The sequence below is a fragment of the Hibiscus syriacus genome, unplaced genomic scaffold (assembly GCF_006381635.1).
Source record: "Hibiscus syriacus cultivar Baekdansim isolate YM2019G1 unplaced genomic scaffold, ASM638163v2 tig00109916_pilon, whole genome shotgun sequence".
Classification (NCBI taxonomy): Eukaryota; Viridiplantae; Streptophyta; class Magnoliopsida; order Malvales; family Malvaceae; genus Hibiscus; species Hibiscus syriacus.
In genome coordinates, this window is record NW_024062526.1 from 701,289 (window position 1) to 721,293 (window position 20,005).

A 20,005-nucleotide genomic window follows, 5' to 3' on the forward strand; every position below is an offset into this window, starting at 1 on the left:
GTAAATTATAGCTATCATCATTGAATTTTACTATATCTCTAATTTTACTCATTATACTTTAAATTCATTTAATTTTCTCACTAAATTTAATATATTTTATTTTTTTGGTCGTTTTGTTGTTAAGTTAAAATGATATTATTTTATAGAAATGACAAAAATTAAATATATTAAGTATGATGTAAAATTGAACGAAATTAAAGTATAATAAAAGAAATATGAGAGAATAAAGATATTGGTGTAATTTACCCTTAAATTAATATGAACTGTTTCTGGCATGGCATCGCGATCAAAGTGAAAAAGGAAAAGGGAAACGACGAAACCATCCAAAACGTCAACGTTTAGCCAGCCAAACATCCTCAGGACTTCAAAAGAAAGGCCATAAATATATCTCTCAGCTTGTATTATTCTACACTATGGAAACCACTTTAAAATGGGGTGTTTTAGTCTTTTATTTCCCGCATTGCCCATGTTATTGTTGTTGCTTTTATTCTAATTTTACTACTGGTAAACTTTCTTCCCTCATTCAGTATAGCCCAAAGTGAAACATCGGTTGCTTTTGAGTATGTGTTTGTGTTTTAGATATAGCCTTTTATGTTTAGTTGCTGAAAAAATGCCTGGAAATCGAAAACGTCCAAAGGAAAAAGGGGATGCCTTTATTTTGTATTTGGGGTTTATTAGAGTATATCAACTTCAGCTTGTAATCTTTATAGCTTATAGTTGATTAGTTATCTTCTTGTAGTTAGTTTGTTTGTTATCAGTTAGTTAGCTGATTTGTTAGCAGTTGTATTTTGGTTAGCTAATTAACTTTATAGATGTATATAAACCAGTCTTGTAATCCTTCTTCAATGCAAGAAAGCATTATTCATTTACAGCTTCTTCGATCGTTATATGGTATTAGAAGTTTGTTTCTCTTCTCTCACACTTCATCATGGTTGAGTCATTGAATGATAGTTTTGACAATGGGGCAAATTCCTATTACTTGCATCAGTCTGAAAATCCTGGCATGATATTGGTGAGTCAGTTACTTTTCAATGATAATTTTCACAGCTGGAAAAGGTCAATGATACTTGCCTTATCTGCCAAGAACAAGCTTGGATTTGTTGATAGTTCAATTCAAGCTCCTGATCCTTCTATGGTAAACCAGTTCAATGCCTGGACAAGAGCCAATAATTTGGTCAATTCTTGGCTTCTCAATTCAGTCTCCAAAGACATTGCTGCAAGTTTGCTGTATCACACAACTACTGCTGAGATATGGAAAGATTTGGTTGATCGTTTCCAGCAGGCAAATGGACCACATTTATTTCACTTAAAGAAACGATTGTACAGTTGAAAATTGTTTGGGATGAATTGTTTTCAATTCGACAGTTATGCAGTTGTCTCCAATGTAATTATGGAGGAGTGCAGCGCATGCTTGCTGAACATCAGCAAGAACAAGTAATTCAATTCTTAATGAGGTTAAATGAGTCTTATGATCATATAAGGGGACAAATTCTTTTAATGGGTCCTCTTCCTCCAATTTCAAAAGTTTTCTCTTTGATTGTTCAAGAAGAGAATCAACGAAATATACAATCTTCTCATCCTATTTCCGAGCCAACCTTTTCTATTAAGTCTCGTCTTGGCACTAATGCTCGTAAAAATAGACCCTTGTGCAGCCATTGTAACCTCCTTGGTCATACAAAAGGCAGGTGTTACAAACTGATCGGTTATCCACCTAGTTACAATTCCAAGAATTGGTCATCTTCAACCTCTTCTCGTGGTAAGAGTTCTCAAGCCATTCATACCAATTCTGTTGTATCTCAGCAAATCTCTCCTACTGTCAGTGAAGCCTTTACTCCTGAGCAATGTCAGCAATTGATTGCCATGCTCACTTCCCAGTTACAATCCGCATCATCCTTGGATATTCCTGCCACTTCGATCAATACTGCCATGCAAGGTAAGATCATATCACACATAACTGTTTCTGGTGTTGGAATATCTGACTACTGGATTTTGGACTCGGGAGCTTCAAGACATATATGTCATTGAAGAAACAATTTTGAATCATTATTTCCTATAACGAGCTGCTCAGTCAACTTACCTAATGGATCCATCATCCCATTCAGTTTTACAGGCACAATTCGATTTTCATCTGATTTTGTTTTGCATGATGTGTTGTTTGTTCCAAAATTTTAATTCAATTTACTTTCAGTCAGTGCATTGCTGAAATTCTCTAACCTTAGTGTGTTGTTTTGTAAAACGAACTACCTAATTCAGGACCTTAATTGAGTGATTGGGAAGGGTGAGCTGGCTCAAGGACTTTACTTGTTGCAGATGTCTTTATTCAGATCTAATATTTCTTGTAATAATGTGTCTAGCAGTTTATCTAGTGACTGGCATAACAGATTGGGACATCCTAGTCTCCATGTCATGCATCTTCTCATGGATGTTTTGCTTTTAAAGAATGTAAAGATGAAAGAATCTTGTAAAGTTTGTCCATTGTCCAAGCAACAAAGGTTTCCATTTCTAGTCTCTTTTTCTTATACTACACGATTGTTTGAGTTAGTTCATTATGATATATGGGGACCTTACAAGCACAAAACATATTTTGGACAGGCTTCTTTTCTAACCTTGGTTAATGATTTCTCAAGATCTACCTGGGTTTATTTGCTGCAGTATAAATCTATGTCAACATCATTATACCCGCCTTTATATCAATGGTTAAGAAACAATTCGAAATTGACAAAAAATCATTCAGGTCTGATAATGCTCTTGAGTTAAAATTCACTGAATTGTTCACTAACTTGGGTATAATGCATCAGTTTTCATGCGTGGAAACACCCCAACAAAACTCTATCGTTGAAAGAAAACATCAAGTTGAAGGCTCGATTGACAGGTGTAAAGCCAGACTGGTTGCTAAGGGCTTCACACAAGTTGAAGGCATGGACACATTTTCACCTGTTGCAAAAATGACCTCATTTCAAGTCATTCTTTCCCTTGCAGTAACACACAACTGGCACTTGTTGCAATTAGATGTAAACAATGCCTTTCTAAATGGCACATTAGATGAGGAAGTTTACATGAAACTACCTCTTGGATACAAGTCTGAGCTCAAAGGATCTAACATGGTTTGCAAGCTTCACAAATACATTTACAGTCTGAAGCAAGCATCCAGACAATGGTTCACTGCATTCTCGAACATTGTTATTCAACTTGGCTTTCAACAATCTCCATTTGAACATTCTTTGTTCACAAGAGGTTGTGGCAGTGAATTCATTGCTCTTCTTGTCTATGTAGATGACATCGTTTTGACCGGGGAAGATCTACAAGCCTTTTATCCTAGAGGAGTTGGGGCCCTGCGTTATTTCTTAGGCTTTGAAATTGCTAGGAATAGCTCTGGAATTATTCTATCCTAGAGAAAATATGCATTATAGTTACTAGCAAATACAAGATGTTTGGGTACCAAGCCAACCGAATCACCAATACTTTTATCCTCGAAGTTGAGTACAAATGAAGGAGAATTACTTCCTGATTCCCAGGAGTATCGTCGATTGATAGGTCGTTTGTTGTACTTGACTAATACTAGGCCAAATATTGTTCATACTGTATATTTGTTGAGCCAGTTTGTCTCCTCTCCTCGCCTGCCTCATATGATTGCCTTAAAGCATCTTATGGCATATATTAAAAGTTCTCATTGTCTTGGTTTGTTTTTCCCAGTTCAATCCACTAACCACTTGGGCATATTTGTTGACTCGGACTATAGTTCCTGTCCCGATACAAGACGCTCCGTAACTGGTTTTTGTGCCTTTTTTGGTAACAGTTTGGTATCCTGGAAATCAAAGAAACAAGTCGTCATTAGCCGATCTTCCTGCGAGGCTGAATATCGAGCTATGGCCATGACTACATGTGAATTAGTTTGGCTCGTTTCTTTTATCTCTTCATTTCATATGGATGTTGATTTTGCAAGATTATATGGAGATAGTCAGGCTGCAATCAACCTTGCAACTAATCAAGTGTTTCATGAGAGAACAAAGCATATAGAAATTGATTGTCATTTTGTACGAGACAAGGAGAAAGCAGTTTTCTGAAGTTGTTTCACGTCCGTTCCTCAGACCAGTTGGTTGACATCTTCACCAAAACCCTTCGTCCTCCCATACATCGAGCTTTCATTGCCAAGTTAGGTTTCTTTAACATACATGCACATCCAGCTTGAGGGGTATTAAAGTATATCAACTTCATCTTGTAATTTTTATAGCTTATAGTTGATTAGTTATCAGCTTGTAGTTAGTTTGTTTGTTATCAGTTAGTTAGCTGATTTGTTAGCAATTGTATTTTGGTTAGTTAATTAACTTTATAGCTGTATATAAACCAGTCTTGTAATCCTTCTTCAATTCAAGAAAGCATTATTCATTTATATCTTCTTCGATCGTTATAGGGTTTACAAATTAGTTGTGCATTTAATTTATTGGTGAAAAGTTTTCTCTTTTGAAATTATAATGCTTTGTGCGTTGCAGGAGTTCAATTTTCCTATGGATTGAATAGTTTAAGATCAAATACTAGTGTGTTTGTGCAACAATGGTTCTTGGTTTGAATGCAAAGAACCGGAGAGGGCTGATGGTTCGCGTTGAGTATCTAATCCAAATTCAGGAGATTAAACCTTGGCCACTGTCACAGTCACTGAGATCGCTTCGGTCCGTCCTGATCCAGTGGAAAAATGGTGAACGTAATTCGGGGTCTACCAAGACTGTTTCGCCCACACTTGGTTCGATTGTTGGGGAGGGAAAGATCGAGTTTAATGAGTTATTTAAGTTAGCTGTGAATCTAGTGAGGGACATGTCTGTTAAAGGCCGGGATGCTGATATGTTCCATAAGAATTTCTTAGAATTTAACTTGTATGAACCTCGAAGGGAAAAGATCCAGTTGTTGGCGACCGACATCATGGATTTGGCCAAATATGGTGTTATAAAAGAAACGGTAGATGTTACTGTTTTGATGAACAGCAAAAGGAGCTATAGTAGTAACACTGCTCAGCCAATCTTGTTCATTAAAATCGATCGAATTTACAAGGGTCAGAACATTTCTTCGTCAAGAGGCGGCCTTTCGAAGGAGCTGCCACAGGACATGAAAAGAAGCGAGTCCGTTTCTTCTCTCATGGATGAAGATTATGCCGAAGAAGCTGAGATAGCTTCATTCACTGATGATGATGTTTCCTCGCATTCGTCTCTGACTGCTTCTTCTTCAACGTTGGAATCTAATGGTAGTTCACTTCCTCAAAATAAAGAGGTAACTTCTTATTTCCTTTATGATTTCCAAATGCTGGAAATTTTTATCTGAAAAAATTATTTAGCTAGAATGTACCTTTTTCATTGCAGAATGGATCAGTTGCTGTAATTGATGGCAAGGAAGTTAAAGGGGAAAATATGTTGGCTTCAAAGTTGAACATGGAAAGAACAAGTGTAGCAAAGTCGTCAACGGATTTATTATCGGACTTTGAGGGCTTTGTAGATGCTCGTGCTTCCACGTTTAATTCTTATGGTTCCAGTACACTTCTACGAGAAAATGTTGTTACCCATAAATTTCATTTGTCTTCATCATCCTTGACTAATGAAAAGACACACGATGAAATCAAGAGCAGCATGAGTAGCAACGGTTGTGATCAAAGTAAGGAAGATATATCTTCTTGTTCTAAGGGTTCAGCTGCTGCTGATGCATATGATTGTTCTTTGGAAGGATACTCGGGATATGGCTGGCAAGAAAACAGACATGAAGGACAATACTTGGAAGAAAATGGGCAATCGAATATTCAATCAGAAGAAACTGTTTTAAGCCAGGGGGATCATCGAACAAATGATGGCAGAAGTGATAGAGTGACGAATGCCAAGTCCATTCGAGCTTCATCGGACTTGGCTAGGAGCAACGGGATGTTGGGCAATAAACAGAATGGGGAGTCAAAGGAAGTTGGTGTTGCAGCAGATGCACAGCATGGGGCAGGAAGCTTCAGAGGCAAATTGAGCAAGAAAGGAAAGTTTCGAAGGTATATCCCAAGGATACCAGAAGTGTCGTTTTGGATAACAAAGTGCAGCAGTTGGAAAACAGGATAAAGATGGTTGAACGAGAGTTGAGAGAAGCTGCTTCCATCGAGGCTGCTCTGTATTCAGTTGTTGCGGAGCATGGAAGCTCCATGACTAAAATGCATGCTCCAGCTCGGCGCCTTTCTAGGCTGTATCTTCATGCTTGTAAGGAAGGCTCCCAACTAAGGAGAGGGAGTGCAGCTCGAAGTGCTGTTTCCGGACTTGCTCTGATTGCAAAAGCATGTGGAAATGATGTTCCAAGGTAGGTTCAAGTCATTATTAATCTTGTTGTTTCACATGAACATTCTTTACTAGGGCTGGCAATTGGATTTTATTTTTTTACCCCATACATCATATGCATGATTTCTCATTAGCTCATAGATCGTATGTATGATAACTACAGATTGACATTCTGGTTGTCAAACTGTGTTGTGTTGCGAGCAATTATAAATGAAAATATCAGAGAGTTGAAGTTACCACTTTCTGCTGGACTCGTGGAAAGAAATGGAGATGGAAAGGGAAAGAAACCAGCGTCATCTCCACTGAAACGGAAAGAGTCATCTCCTGGGAGAAAAGAAAATAAAACATCTAGTGATTGGGACAACCCGCTTGTCTTTATTTCGGCCCTAGAAAGAGTTGAAACATGGATCTTTTCGATAATCATCGAGTCTGTCTGGTGGCAGGTAACCCTTAAACTATTTTTCTTCCCTTATATTGATAAAGATTTTCTATTACATGATCATACACTGAATGCCATACTCCGATGGTTGTCTGACAAAATTATGTTCCTTGTTTCCATCTCAGACTCTTCCTCCACATATGCAGTCTGTGGCTAGAAAGGAAATTGATGAAGTTATGGGGTCTGGCTCAAGTAAAAGCTATGGGAGGATACGTAGTTCAAGTAATCAAGACCGAGGGAACTTTTCGTTAGACCATTGGAAGAAGGCTTTCAAGGAAGCTTGTGAAAGACTTTGCCCAGTTCGAGCTGCAGGGCATGAATGTGGCTGCTTGTGTTTGCTGTCTAAATGAGTATATATATTTTGCTTTCAAAAATCGACTAAAATGTGCACACACACTATATTTTGCACTGAGTTGACTATGGCATCCGAAAGACTGAAACTACCAGTTTTCTTGTCGGTTTGTTAACATTTAGACTAATATAAGAGACTATAAAAGTATTGTAGGTAAGAAATTCTAAAAGAACTGATTGTTGCTCTGCCTTTCATCCCAGAGGCTGCTACGGGATTTAACTGATGTGATGATTTTGTTTCCCTTTTAATTTGTGTTATAATCCATCCTTATCATGCATCTAGATAATGGAGCAATGCGTGGCTAGATTAGATGTGGCAATGTTCAACGCCATTCTTCGTGATTCTGCTGATGAAATCCCTACCGATCCTGTGTCTGACCCCATTAGCGATCCTCTGGTGCTTCCCATTCCAGCTGGGAAAACAAGTTTCGGTGCCGGTGCATAACTGAAAAATGCGGTAAGAAATGCAAGTGTGGTAGTCTCGAGATTAATCTTTGAGTTCGATAATGGTGTATTATGTTATCATAGTCCATCATAACCATTATAAAGCGGTAGCTACTACTGTTTGCAATATTTTGATATTGGTGATAGTACCTTGGTTTTTCTTCTTTGAAGTAAAGAAATTTCATTTTTGTGGATGTCAGATCGGAAATTGGTGATAGTACTTTGGTATTGACGACGATGACTTGATTGGTGACGAGAATGACCAGGATGACGGTGGTGAGCGACAAACCACATCAGTAAAGTCTTTCAATCTCCTTAATGCCTTGAGTGATCTAATGATGCTCCCCAAGGACGTGTTTCCAAGTAAACCCATCAGGGAGGAGGTTCAACACCTTAACTTTAGACCTTTTGTTTTATCACCGGGGTTCATGGTCATTGCTTTGATGTTTATTTATGCTGCTTAATCTTTATTTTCAAAGGTATGTCCGGCATTTTCTGCAACATTGATCAAGAGAGTTCTCTACATTTTTGTCCCCGATGAATTTTGCCCTGATCCAGTTCCAGATGATTTGCTTGAAGCCTTGGAAGCTGAGGTTAGTCTTATAATATTGAAGTACTCATAGATTAGACATCTTCCATGTGCGTAATAATTGAACTTAAAATGTTAATTCATGAAGTATGATGTGTTCTTGACATATCTACAGTTATACACCAGAAAAGAACTTTACTCAAGTAAAACCATGTAACGATTTCCTCGAGAAGTACTAGTTTTGTGATAGCCTAAACCCCCCTTTTGCCTCTGATTCAGGATCCTCTTGAAGCCAGAGAAGGGTCTATTACAAACTTTCCGTGTGCAGCATCTCCTCCGGTTTGTTTGCCACCTTCAGCAACAGCTGTTGCTAGCATCATTGGAGAAGTTGGAAGCAAATCTCACCTGAGAAGAAGTGTGTCATCGGTCCTCAGAAAATCACATGCAAGCGATGATGAACTAGATGAATTGAACTCACCCTTATCTTCAATCTTCGATGACCACCCATCATCTGTTCAATCAAAGCCCAACTGGATACCAAAGGGAAATGGCAATCAAAATGCCGTCAGATATAAACTCCTAAGAGATGTGTGGATGAACTCGGAATAAATTGTAGATCATATATGTCGACAAGTATATAAACGGTCGACACAACTGTTTTCTTTCCGGAGCTGTAAATATGCAAGTAAATTTTGGTTTGTTATTCTATATAGTCATTAATGTATAAATCAATGATTCACCATACTTGCTTTTGTCAAAGCCATCATAAATGATAAAATACTTTTGAAGAGACGATTAGCTTTTTGCCATTTAATTTGAAAAACAAAATGTAGATGAAAATGAAAAAGACAAAGCAATCTTTTTATTATAAGAGACTATATAGTTCAACGATCATCTGTTCACTTCGCAAAAAATACATTACATACTTTCAAACTGCATAGTAACTCACAAAAGGGAAACAAAACTTCAAGGCAAATCCAACAAGGTTGTTTGCCACAAAAAAACTTGTCTATCACTCAATAGTTACATGCTTACTACAACGCCGGAATATCACTGGTTTTAAAGAATAGCAACGGTATATCACTAGTTTTAAAGAATATCGACGTTTATACCGTCGGCTTCTGTGAGGAAGTCAGAGCATTGATATGCTGGAGACGTAGTGCAGCCAAAAGACCTTGTCATGCATCTGCTGGTGCACCAGACACCTGAAAGTAGAGAAGCTTCTTTTGCCCACTGTAATAATCCTCCACCTACTTCGCCTACGTAATCAAAACGATTATTTAGTGAGGGAAAAAATCTCCATATTTGATCCTGATTTCAAGAATTCAGTTGTTTATCATATTGTCACACAAGCATTTCACTAACCAGAGGGTAATAAAAGAGACTAATACATAACATGTTGCAGACAAATGGATAGTCCAATGTCATTACCTGTTCTGAGTACACATGGACGTTTTTCTTCCAGGAATTTCCTACAACTTCGGAATTGCCCATGTGAAGAACCTCACTTTCAACGTACACTCTTCAGTACATTTAAAGTTCACAACCAGATCAATGTCGGTAATTTGATCAAGAATCTCCTGCAAGAAAAAAAAACAAGAGAACAAGCAATTCAATGAGACATTAAAAAAAGGGGGTGCATTCAGCTTTAGAATCTTAGCACCAAAAGGATATTGATTTTTTTTTAATAGAAAAAAGGAGATTGATGCCTAAAATTGAATAGGACTATATATAAACACTCGCAAAAAGGAGATTGAAAACGATGCATTTTCACCATCTGATTTGCGGTTTGGAACATAAAAATTGTGCGGAGCTTTAGAAATGGTTGAAGATTCATAGAGTGACACGTGGATCCCGTTGCATCTTTCCAGACGAACAACTTTGGAATCAGTCTCCAATAATGTAGGAGAAAACATATTAGAGGTCATTGAATTATATTTAAAAGGTTGTTTTGATAATTAAACTTTAAAAAATTACAAAATGATTTTTAAATTTATTGAATTGTTACAAAATTATTACTATGATATTAAAATAATAATAAATTTTGACCAATTTAAGAAAATATTTTGATGATTTGATAAGTTTAATGGTCGTTTTGTAATAGTGTGATAATCATTTTGTAACATTTATTAGCTTTTAATTTTTAAAATTTATTTCAACATAAGTAAATAACTTGGAATATGTTTTATTCATAATTTTAACATCTAAATTCGAAAAAGAAAAGAAAAACTTATATTAGTTTACTCTTATCCAAGGTTGATGTCCACTGTTACGAGTTGTTTGAAAGTAATAAGATCAAGTGGTGCTGGGTTTCGAATCTGGGTTTCGAATCTGGGTTTGTTTTCTCATCTGTGTTTTGAATTAGTTGTAAGAATCCCAGTTTACAAAGCTGTGTAGCACGAAGAACAATTTAAACTAGATCAAATAAGATGCGAGGAAGAGTGCATATAAAACAAGAAACAAGGTCTCATGAATTTTGAGAGTCAAAATATTATTCACTCGCATATCGTAGGGCAGTTTGTAAATTTTCATCATGAGATGATGGACATTACTATCATTTTATTGATGTTTGTATATTCTGTTATACATATTCTCATGGAAAACCCATAAATGCATGTGAAAATGTGTTATTATTTCTCTTGATTTTCCCAAACACTTCTTCGCATAAGGGATATAACTGCCGCTGGTTCAGGCGCTCCAAATACCGAACTCCCTGCAACTATGCAATTTGCTCCTGCTGCAGCCGCCATTTCGATCGTTTAAGGCCCTAAACCACCGTCCACCTGCAAAACAAACCCAAAAAAGCTTCAACACTTGGCCATTTCAGCCAAGTTACTCGGACTCGAGCATAACTGTCAGATACAAATTTCATCCACGAATTTGGAGGATCCTTGGGAAGTCATATCTGCATTCCTATGTTCATAGATATGTTGTATACAAATACTTCAACTAAAATGAAGGATCATTGTAACATAACATTGCAGTAATGAAAGAAGATGGTCTTCCTAAGAACACATAGTTTCGAATAAGTAATCATCACCGGATTTGAGCGACGAATAAGTTATAGAATATTACAAAGTAAGAACTTCGCTTACCTCTATATCAAGTGACGGGTACTTCTTCCTTAGAGCGAGAACCTTCAAAGCAAGTAAAAGAAAATGTCATTCAAATAAAATCTAGGCATAATGACAAAAATAATACTCGACGTTTGTCATTTTTTTCCGATTGTGCGCTTAAAGTTTTTCTTTGGTAATTTAAATCCTAATGTTCCATTTTTTGAAGGAAAAAACTATTTTCGATAATCAACCGACGGTCAACTAACAAAGAAAATAAAGAGACAAAGAAAAAGGTCAAATGAATATGAATATTTTGCTGCAATAAATAATTTTAATTTTTCTATAAACACAAAATTATAAAAACCCCAAGTTATTTAAAAAATGACTAAAATGGTATTATATGAGTAATAGTTATAATAACAATGTTATACAATTAAATTGTGCACACACAAAAAAATTCATGGCCGTAGTGACTAAAAATGAAACATTATGGTGTAATTTACCAAAGAAAAAACTTTAAGGGCACAACAAATGAAAAAAAAGTGAAAAATGTTAAGTGCTGTTTATGTTATTATGCCTAAAATCCAGAAAGTCTGAAATGGAATTTGAACAATGAAAAATGATACGAACCTTATCCATCATTTCTGGCATGAACTTTTGTCCACCAAATCCTGGTTCTACAGTCATCACAAGAACCATTTCTACAGGATTCTCGCTGTCAATCTAATAGAAAATAACCCACCGAAGAGAAAAATTAAAAAAACGACATAATGGTGATCCGGGTTCGAGGCATTAGGCTGAACCCCAATCAATTCCAAGAACCAGCTAAAACAAAAGATTCAAAATCTAATAATCAGACAAAAGGAATTCATACCAAAGGATAAACCCCTCAATGGTGTCCCAGGCTTTAGTGCCACACCAGGCCTCATGCCTTTCGACTTAATTCTTCCGATAAGTTCTTGCCAATTTTCTGCAAAAGCCGGAACTTTTGCATAAGAAACGGGGAATATGAAAGGTAGATAAGATTACATGAAGTAAGACAAAAATGAAAATGGAAGACCGGATCAGAACACTTCAACATGAAAAGTGAAACCGGATGCACCAGCTTTACCCATAGGTTCAACATAATCAATCGGATTAGTAACCATAAGGTGGCAATCCAGATACGCACTGTAGGAAAAACAGAATCCTTGATCTATTTAGAGTTGTCAAACTTGCTAATAATCTTAATGAGCCATATTAGTGCCAGGGCATAAAGAATGTTTACTTTGTGTGCTTTCTTAAACTCTCGATGACGGGTGCGCCGATGGTTAGATTCGGGACAAAGTGCCTTTATATAAATATAACAACATTCAACAAGTAATCAATAATCTGAAAGTACTTTATAAGATCAACAGAAAGAGCTTGGCCATTAACATAAAACTGAAAATCTAAATAACAATATGTATTAGTCATTAAAAGAACAAAAAAATTACTCAATTTAAACAACTAAAATTAGTCATTCATTCCCAATGTTTCTACTTTCTAATCACTTTCCAAGATATTAACAATTATACATACACGGTTCCTCAATTTCACAACAACATATTGATATAATCATACCCTCAGCCTAAGTACAGAATTCATAAAAATTTTGCATGGCAGCCATTGATTCTGATTACTTAGAAGTGTCTCCTTTACTTCGCTAAAAAAATTCATAAAAATAAAAAACAAAAAAAAAAATTGAGAAGAATGAGAAAGAACCAAAATCCTAAAAGGAGAGAACTTTGATCAAAGCAACGAAACATACCCATCCTGTAGAAGAAAACCCAAAACCAAAAAAGGGTTAGATCTTTTAAAATAAATTTTATTCTAATTAATTATCCATTAAAAGAGTAAAGTTAGAGGTTTTTTTTTTACCATGATATCCATATGAAGCCAATCAGCTCCAAAATCAAGCATGCGCTTTGCCTCCGATGCTAAATTAGCAAAATCCGATGAAAGCTTGGATGGAGCAATTTTTGGTGTTACACCCATATTTGGAAACCGACCCGATTTTGGTCTTTTCTTTTTCGGGTTTGCTGATGTTGTCGGACGGCTCTCTGAAGAAATGGTGGACCTCTGGATGAAGTAGAAGATGTTCGTTGTAGTTGGGGACTTGGTTAGATAGATTTGTCTAAATGTTTAAACGGTACCGTTTACTCGTCAAATTTGTTGACGTGCTTACCTGCTCTTTATGCGTAAACTACGCATTTACTCACTTATTGTTTTCTTTGTTACTGTTATGATCCCTAACTTTAAAAAATTATTTTATTACTCAATTTTCGGAAAAAATTCACCCAATTGTTAAGTGTCTATTTTTATTATTAGCGGGTAAAGTACATTTGAGGCCCCCCAATTATAGGACACTACTTTGTTGAGTCCCTTAACTATTAAAGTTACAAAATGATCTTTCGATATAAGGAGTTGCTTTATTGAGGCCATCAATTATTAAAAGTTATAAAATGGTCACATAACTATTTATATATTTCAAACTCATCATTTTTCTTAAAAAATTGACAGTTATTTAAGTTGATATTAACATATATATTGATTGAGATATAATAAAATATGATCTCAGAACTGTTTGAGTTGTATAGTTGTTTGAGATTCTGGAATCATATTTTATCGTATATCAGTCAGCATGTTAACATCCAACTCAGACTGTCATTAATTTTTTAATGAAAAAGAATGAGGTTGGAACATATATATAGTGAGATAACAATTTCATAATGTTTAATAGTTAGGGGCTAAACAAAATAATGTCATATAGTTGAGGGATCATTTTGTAAATTTTAATAGTTGATGGACTAAAAAAGTAACAACATATAGTTAGGGACCATTTGAATACTTTCCCTATTAATTTTTACTATTTAATGATTTTTAAAGAAAAGGTAAAGTATACATATAATCTCTCAACTATAGGATGTTGTTTTATTAAGTCCTTCAACTATTAAAAGTTATAAAATGATCTCCTAACTATATGACATTGCTTTGTTGAGTCATTGACTATTAAAAGCTACAAAATGGTCACACGACTATTTATTTTGTTCCAAACTCGTCCTTTTTCGTTAAAAATTAATGACAATTTGAGCTAGATGTTAACTCCCTGATTGTGATATGATATAATATGATCCTAGAATCTAAAACGACTATAGTATCCCAATTAGTAAGTTAACATATAGCTTAAAATGTCTTCATCTTCTTAACAAAAAAAGACAAGTTTAGAATACAATGAATAGTCGAATGACCATTTTGTAACTTTTAATAGTAGAGAGACTCAACAAAACAACATCCTATAGTCAATGGATCATTTTATAACTTTTAATAGTTAGTGTGTTGAGTTAATCGATCGACGGAATCGACCAAGAGGGGGGTGAATTGACAATTAAAATTTTGGTGGAAGCTTTTGCAGAAAATTGAAAGTAATTGCACAGCGATTTAGAGTGGTTCGACTTTCTTAATCAAAGTCTACGTCCATTACCTTAGCTATCCACACTAAGGATTTTCCAACAAATTCACTAATTTATTCTTTCTTTTGAGGCCAAAGAGATAACCTTACAACTCCCTCAAGAATATACCCCAATTCTTAAGAACACTCTTTATCAAAGAGAAGATTACAAATTTGCAAACTTACAAGGAAATCCTCACAAGGTAGATTGTTTGCACAATTCTAGAACAAAGAAAATAATACTCAAAGATGAATACAATTGAGTGCAAGTAGTGTTCTTGAAAGCAAAATGAATATTGAATGAAAAATAGGCTTGAAATGCTCAAACTTGAGGTTTGATGCTTTCTCTTTGATTCTCTCTTGATTGTTGTTGATTGTTGTTTCTTGTTGTTGATCAATGGCTTCTAAGCTTGTTTAAATACACCTTCAAATGATTCTGAACGTTGGGGACGCTTAGTGGAGACAATATAGTCGTTTAAGTGTGAAAACAATTAATAAATTCAGTTGGGAGCATCAGTGCATCGATGCATACCCATGGTGCATCGGTGCATCAGTGTAAAATTCAAATATTTTGACTGTTGGACCCTTAGTGCATCGGTGCACTAAGAGTGCATCGATGCATCAAGTGCATTCGATGTTTCAAAATAGCGAGAGTGCATCGATGCATGGCTGGTGTATCGATGCATTAAATGCATTCGATGTTTTCATAAAATCCTTAGTGCATCGATGCATGAAATGCATTCGATGTTCAATTTAATTCATGGTGCTTCGATGCATGGATTGGTGCATCGGTGCATCACTTTGATAATTTGATTTTAGTCTTGATTTTGGTTCAAAATACTTTATAAAAAATGTTTCAAAAATAGTTTAAGTATAAAACACAATTTTACACATTTAGTAAGGTTTGAATTTGAACTTGAAAGACTTGGAGTAATAATTTGATATTCGATTAATTAAATCGAATATACTTAGAAAATCATTTGTAAAATCTTAAATTTCATTTAAACTTAATTTTTTATATCGAAACACAAAAATGTTTTCAACAATCTCCCCCTTTTTGATATAACAAAACATTTAAGATTTTCTAAAAATTTGAAATCAATTTTGAAAAATTACTCCCCCTTATTATAACACTTCTCCCTTTTAACACTTAATATTTCTCCCTCTTTTTGTTAAATCAAAAAGACATTAAAATGTTTTAAACAAGGTTTTGAAAAGCATAGCCAATTGATTTTAAATATATATATATAGCTTAAGCTGCTAAGATCACAATCAAAAGAGAGATTAGCCATTAGTTTCATAATCAATATTCATAAACAAATGTGAAATGTCATAATTGGTCATAATGTAACTAGTATGTAAATGATGCAAAAATAAAATTAATAAACATTAAGCTCATAATGAAAATTCAAACCAAATATATATAAATATTAAGTTCAAAAATCCATAAAACAACAAATAAGTTCAAAACATCCAACAACCATCAAAATTAAACATCCAGAAACATCAAAATCAATCCAAGTTTGAAAATCCAAGAAAACATAACAAGGAAACAAATTCACTCCATAGGAGGATCAGGAGGAGGAGGATAATGAGGTCGAACTTCAAGAGAGCGTTCATACGTTCACGCATCTCCCGCTGAAACTCAGTAATCTGAGACTCCATGGAGGCAAACCTCAGATCAAACGACTCCAAGAAAGATAAAAAATATGGTGGCATTTGATCTTCTTGCCGTGCCGGTTCCGGTGCAGGCTCATTATCTGGAACGTGATTATCGATATCTTGCATAAGTTGTTGAAACTCAGGATCATCGTCAGCAACCGGTGCTGGAGGAGGAGGAGGAGCACGAGAAGAGCTAGGAACAGCTCTTGAAGAACTAGCTCTCGAAGTTTGCTTACCGGGTCGAAATACCCAAAGACCAGTTTCCTCGTCTTGTTTCCAATCCGCTTTCTTCAAGGAAGTAAGATTGATTTGATTTTGGAGTGGGATAATGTTGAGTTAATCGATTGACGAATATGGCCTAGAGGGGGGTGAATTGGCAATTAAAATTTTGGTGGAAGCTTTTGCAGAAATTTGCACAACGATTTAGAGTGGTTCGACTTTCTCAACTAAAGTCTACGTCCACTACCTTAGCTATCCACACTAAGGATTTTCTACAAATTCACTAATTTGTCTTTCTTTTGAGGACAAAGAGTAACCTTACAACTCCCTCAAGAATTATACCCCAAATTCTTAAGCACACTCTTTTTCAAAGAGAAATACACAAATTTGCAAACTTACAAGGAAAACCTCACAAGGTAAGATGTTTGCACAATTCTAGAACAAGAAAAGAACACTCAAAGATAATTACAAATGAGCACAAATGGTGTTCTTGAAAGCAAAATGAATATTGAAAGGAAAATTGGCTTGATTTGCACAAACTTGGTGTTTGATGCTTTCTCTCTTGTTTCTCTATGATTTCTTGTTGATCAAAGGCTTCAGAACTTGTTTAAATACTCCCTCAATTGATTCTGAACGTTGGGGATGATTAGTCGAGATAATAGAGCCGTTTTAGTGTGAAATCAATTAATAAAACAGCTTGGAGCGTGGGGGAATCGGTACCCCATAGGTGTAAAATTCAAATATTTCGACCGTTAAACAGGGGGAATCGGTACCCCCTGGGGGGAATCGGTTCCCTCCGAGCATACTGGAATTCTCAGAGCCAAACCATTCAGGGGGAATCGGTACCCCCTTGGGGGGGAATCAATTCCCTCTGAGCAATCTGGAATTTTTGGCTTTGAAATGGTTCGAAATATTTTATAAAATCGTTTTGAAATTATTTTAAGATTAAAACTTAATTTTACACTTGAGTAAGGATTTAAAATGAACTTTGAAATACTTTGAGTAATATTTTGATATTCGAATAATTATATCGAATATACTTAGAAAATCTTTTTGGAAAATCTTAAAATTCATTTAACTTAATTTGTTATATCGAAATATCAAAATGTTTTCAACAGATAAGATTGTCGATAGAGACGTCTAGACCGAGTTTGATAAACAGGTTACTCAGAAGACATCATAAATCAATGTTTCGACATGTTTTGAAGGAACAATGTTTATGATGTCCACTAGTTGACTAAAAATAATGTGGGGCAGATTTATTTTGATCTTATTTTTAATACAGTGCATCCACTATAAATCCCTAGCACGAAGAGTGGAGTACCTACCTCTGTATGGTCTAAACCACCAAGATATCATCAAATGAAGAAAACGATCGTGATGAGATCGTAGAGTACTAACACTAGAATTTGGAACATAGGGATATTCCACATTTTCATTCTCATTATATGACCCATCATCATCTAACCTAAAACGGAAAGCTATAGTCTCAGGGTCAATATTAATATATTGGCCTAAAAGATAGGATCTAATGGCTATAGTCCCACATTGAGTTTCGTTTTGAATACATACCGCATTGGAATAGAAAATGCGGATTAACTGTTGATAAACGATAGGTTTGAGCTGAAACATTTTATCAAACTTCCAAGCTTTAAGAATCGGAAGGTATTCAAAGTCAATATCTATCATACACTCTTCCCGGATTCTATAAGATTGGAGTACAATTCGTCTCTATGACGCTCAGGCATGTTAAAATAAGATCCTAATAGAGATGTAGGTGGAGGAGGAACGAGATTAGGAGGTTGGTTTGAACGAGAACGACTCGATGAAGTCCTAGGGCGTTTGGGATTAGACATGGTTTAAGAATCGAAATAAGGAAAGTAACCTGAAAGTTGAAACATATGTATGCAACTTAATCAATCCCAAAACTCAATTGAGTACGCAATAATTCAAGGTTCTCTAAACCGAATCCTAATGGGCAAAGTTTTGAAAACTATTTGAAAATAATTTTTGTAAAATCATAATATGTATAGTTTTCAAAACAACATAATTAAATCAAAAATATCAAAATTAAGTTCAGATTTTTTTTATTTTGAAAATTCAAAAATTCTTTGAAAATTTGTGAGGTTTTGATGAAATTGGTTGTAAAATCTAGTTTGTTATCAAACAATCAATGCCCGATGAAATTTTCATCCTAGAACTAATTAAAACTAGTCCTAAGATTAGAATATGATAAAATAGAGGTTTTTAGAAAAATACCTTGAAAATTTCGGATTTGAGAGGAATGAGATGTTGTGTTGCACGATTTAATGATAGTAGTAGGATATAGAGATGAAAAGCTCGAAGATTCCAATTAAAACGTTGATTTTTGAGCAAGAGGAGAATTTAGAGATGAAGAGAGGCGTACAGCTGAGAGGGTTTAGTTTTTAGGGTTTGAAACAAATGAGAAAATAAGCCATATAAACCCCAAAACCCAACTAATGCATTGATACATGACCTTGTTCATCGATGCACATTCAAGGCGTGCATCGGTGCACCTTCATGGTGTATCGATGCACATTCAAGGATGCATCGATGCATTAAGCACAAATATGTCAAAAATTTGTTTTAAACACTCAAAATGCTAAATTAATTAGCTTTAGTGGTATTGGCAACTTATATAATGAAAATTAATCATGTTTAATCAATCAAATTGATCCTTAAACTATATTTGAACATAAAATTATTTTTCACCAATGTTGAGTTAATCGATCTACGGAATCGGCCAAGAGGGGGGTGAATTGGCAATTAAAAATTTCGTGGAAGCTTTTGCAGAAAATTTAAAGTAATTGCACATCGATTTACAATGGTTCGACTTTCTCAAACAAACTCTACGTCCACTACCTTAGCTATCCACACTAAGGATTTTCCAACAAATTCACTAATTTGTTCTTTCTTTTGAGGCCAAAGAGATAACCTTACAAAATCCCTCAAGAGTATACCCCAACTCTTGAGAACACTCTTTTTCCCAAAGAGAAGATTACAAATTTGCAAACTTACAAGAAAACCTCACAAGGTAAGATGTTTGCACAATTCTAGAACAAAGAAAAGAACACTCAAGGATAAATACAATTGAATACAAAAGTGTTCTTGAAAGCAAATGAATATTGGATGAAAATAGGCTTGAAATACTCAAACTTGAGGTTGATGCTTTCTCTTTGACTCTCTCTTGATTTTTGATGTTTCTTGTTATTGATCAATGGCTCCAGAACTTGTATAAATACCCCTTGAATCAATTCTGAACGTTGGTGATAATTAGTGGGGATAATAGAGCCGTTTAAGTGTGAAAACAATTAATTTTTCTAGGTGGAGCGTCTCATGCATCGATGCATGATCAAGTATGCATCGGTGCATTCGTGTAAAATTCAAATATTTTGACCGTTGGAACACTTGATGCATCGGTGCACCAAGTGTGCATCGATGCATAAATGCATTCGATGTTTGAAAATAGCCTGATGCATCGATGCATGGCTTGTGCATCGATGCATCAAATGCATTCGATGTTTTGAA

At 35.3% G+C, this 20,005-nt stretch overlaps 2 pseudogenes; one reads left to right on the forward strand and one right to left on the reverse strand.

Moving 5' to 3' along the window:
• The first annotated feature begins 4,492 nt into the window (after positions 1–4,492).
• On the forward strand, positions 4,493–8,796 carry LOC120210173 (annotated as a pseudogene).
• Positions 8,797–10,634: 1,838 nt separating this feature from the next.
• On the reverse strand, positions 10,635–13,217 carry LOC120210174 (annotated as a pseudogene).
• Positions 13,218–20,005: the final 6,788 nt, after the last annotated feature.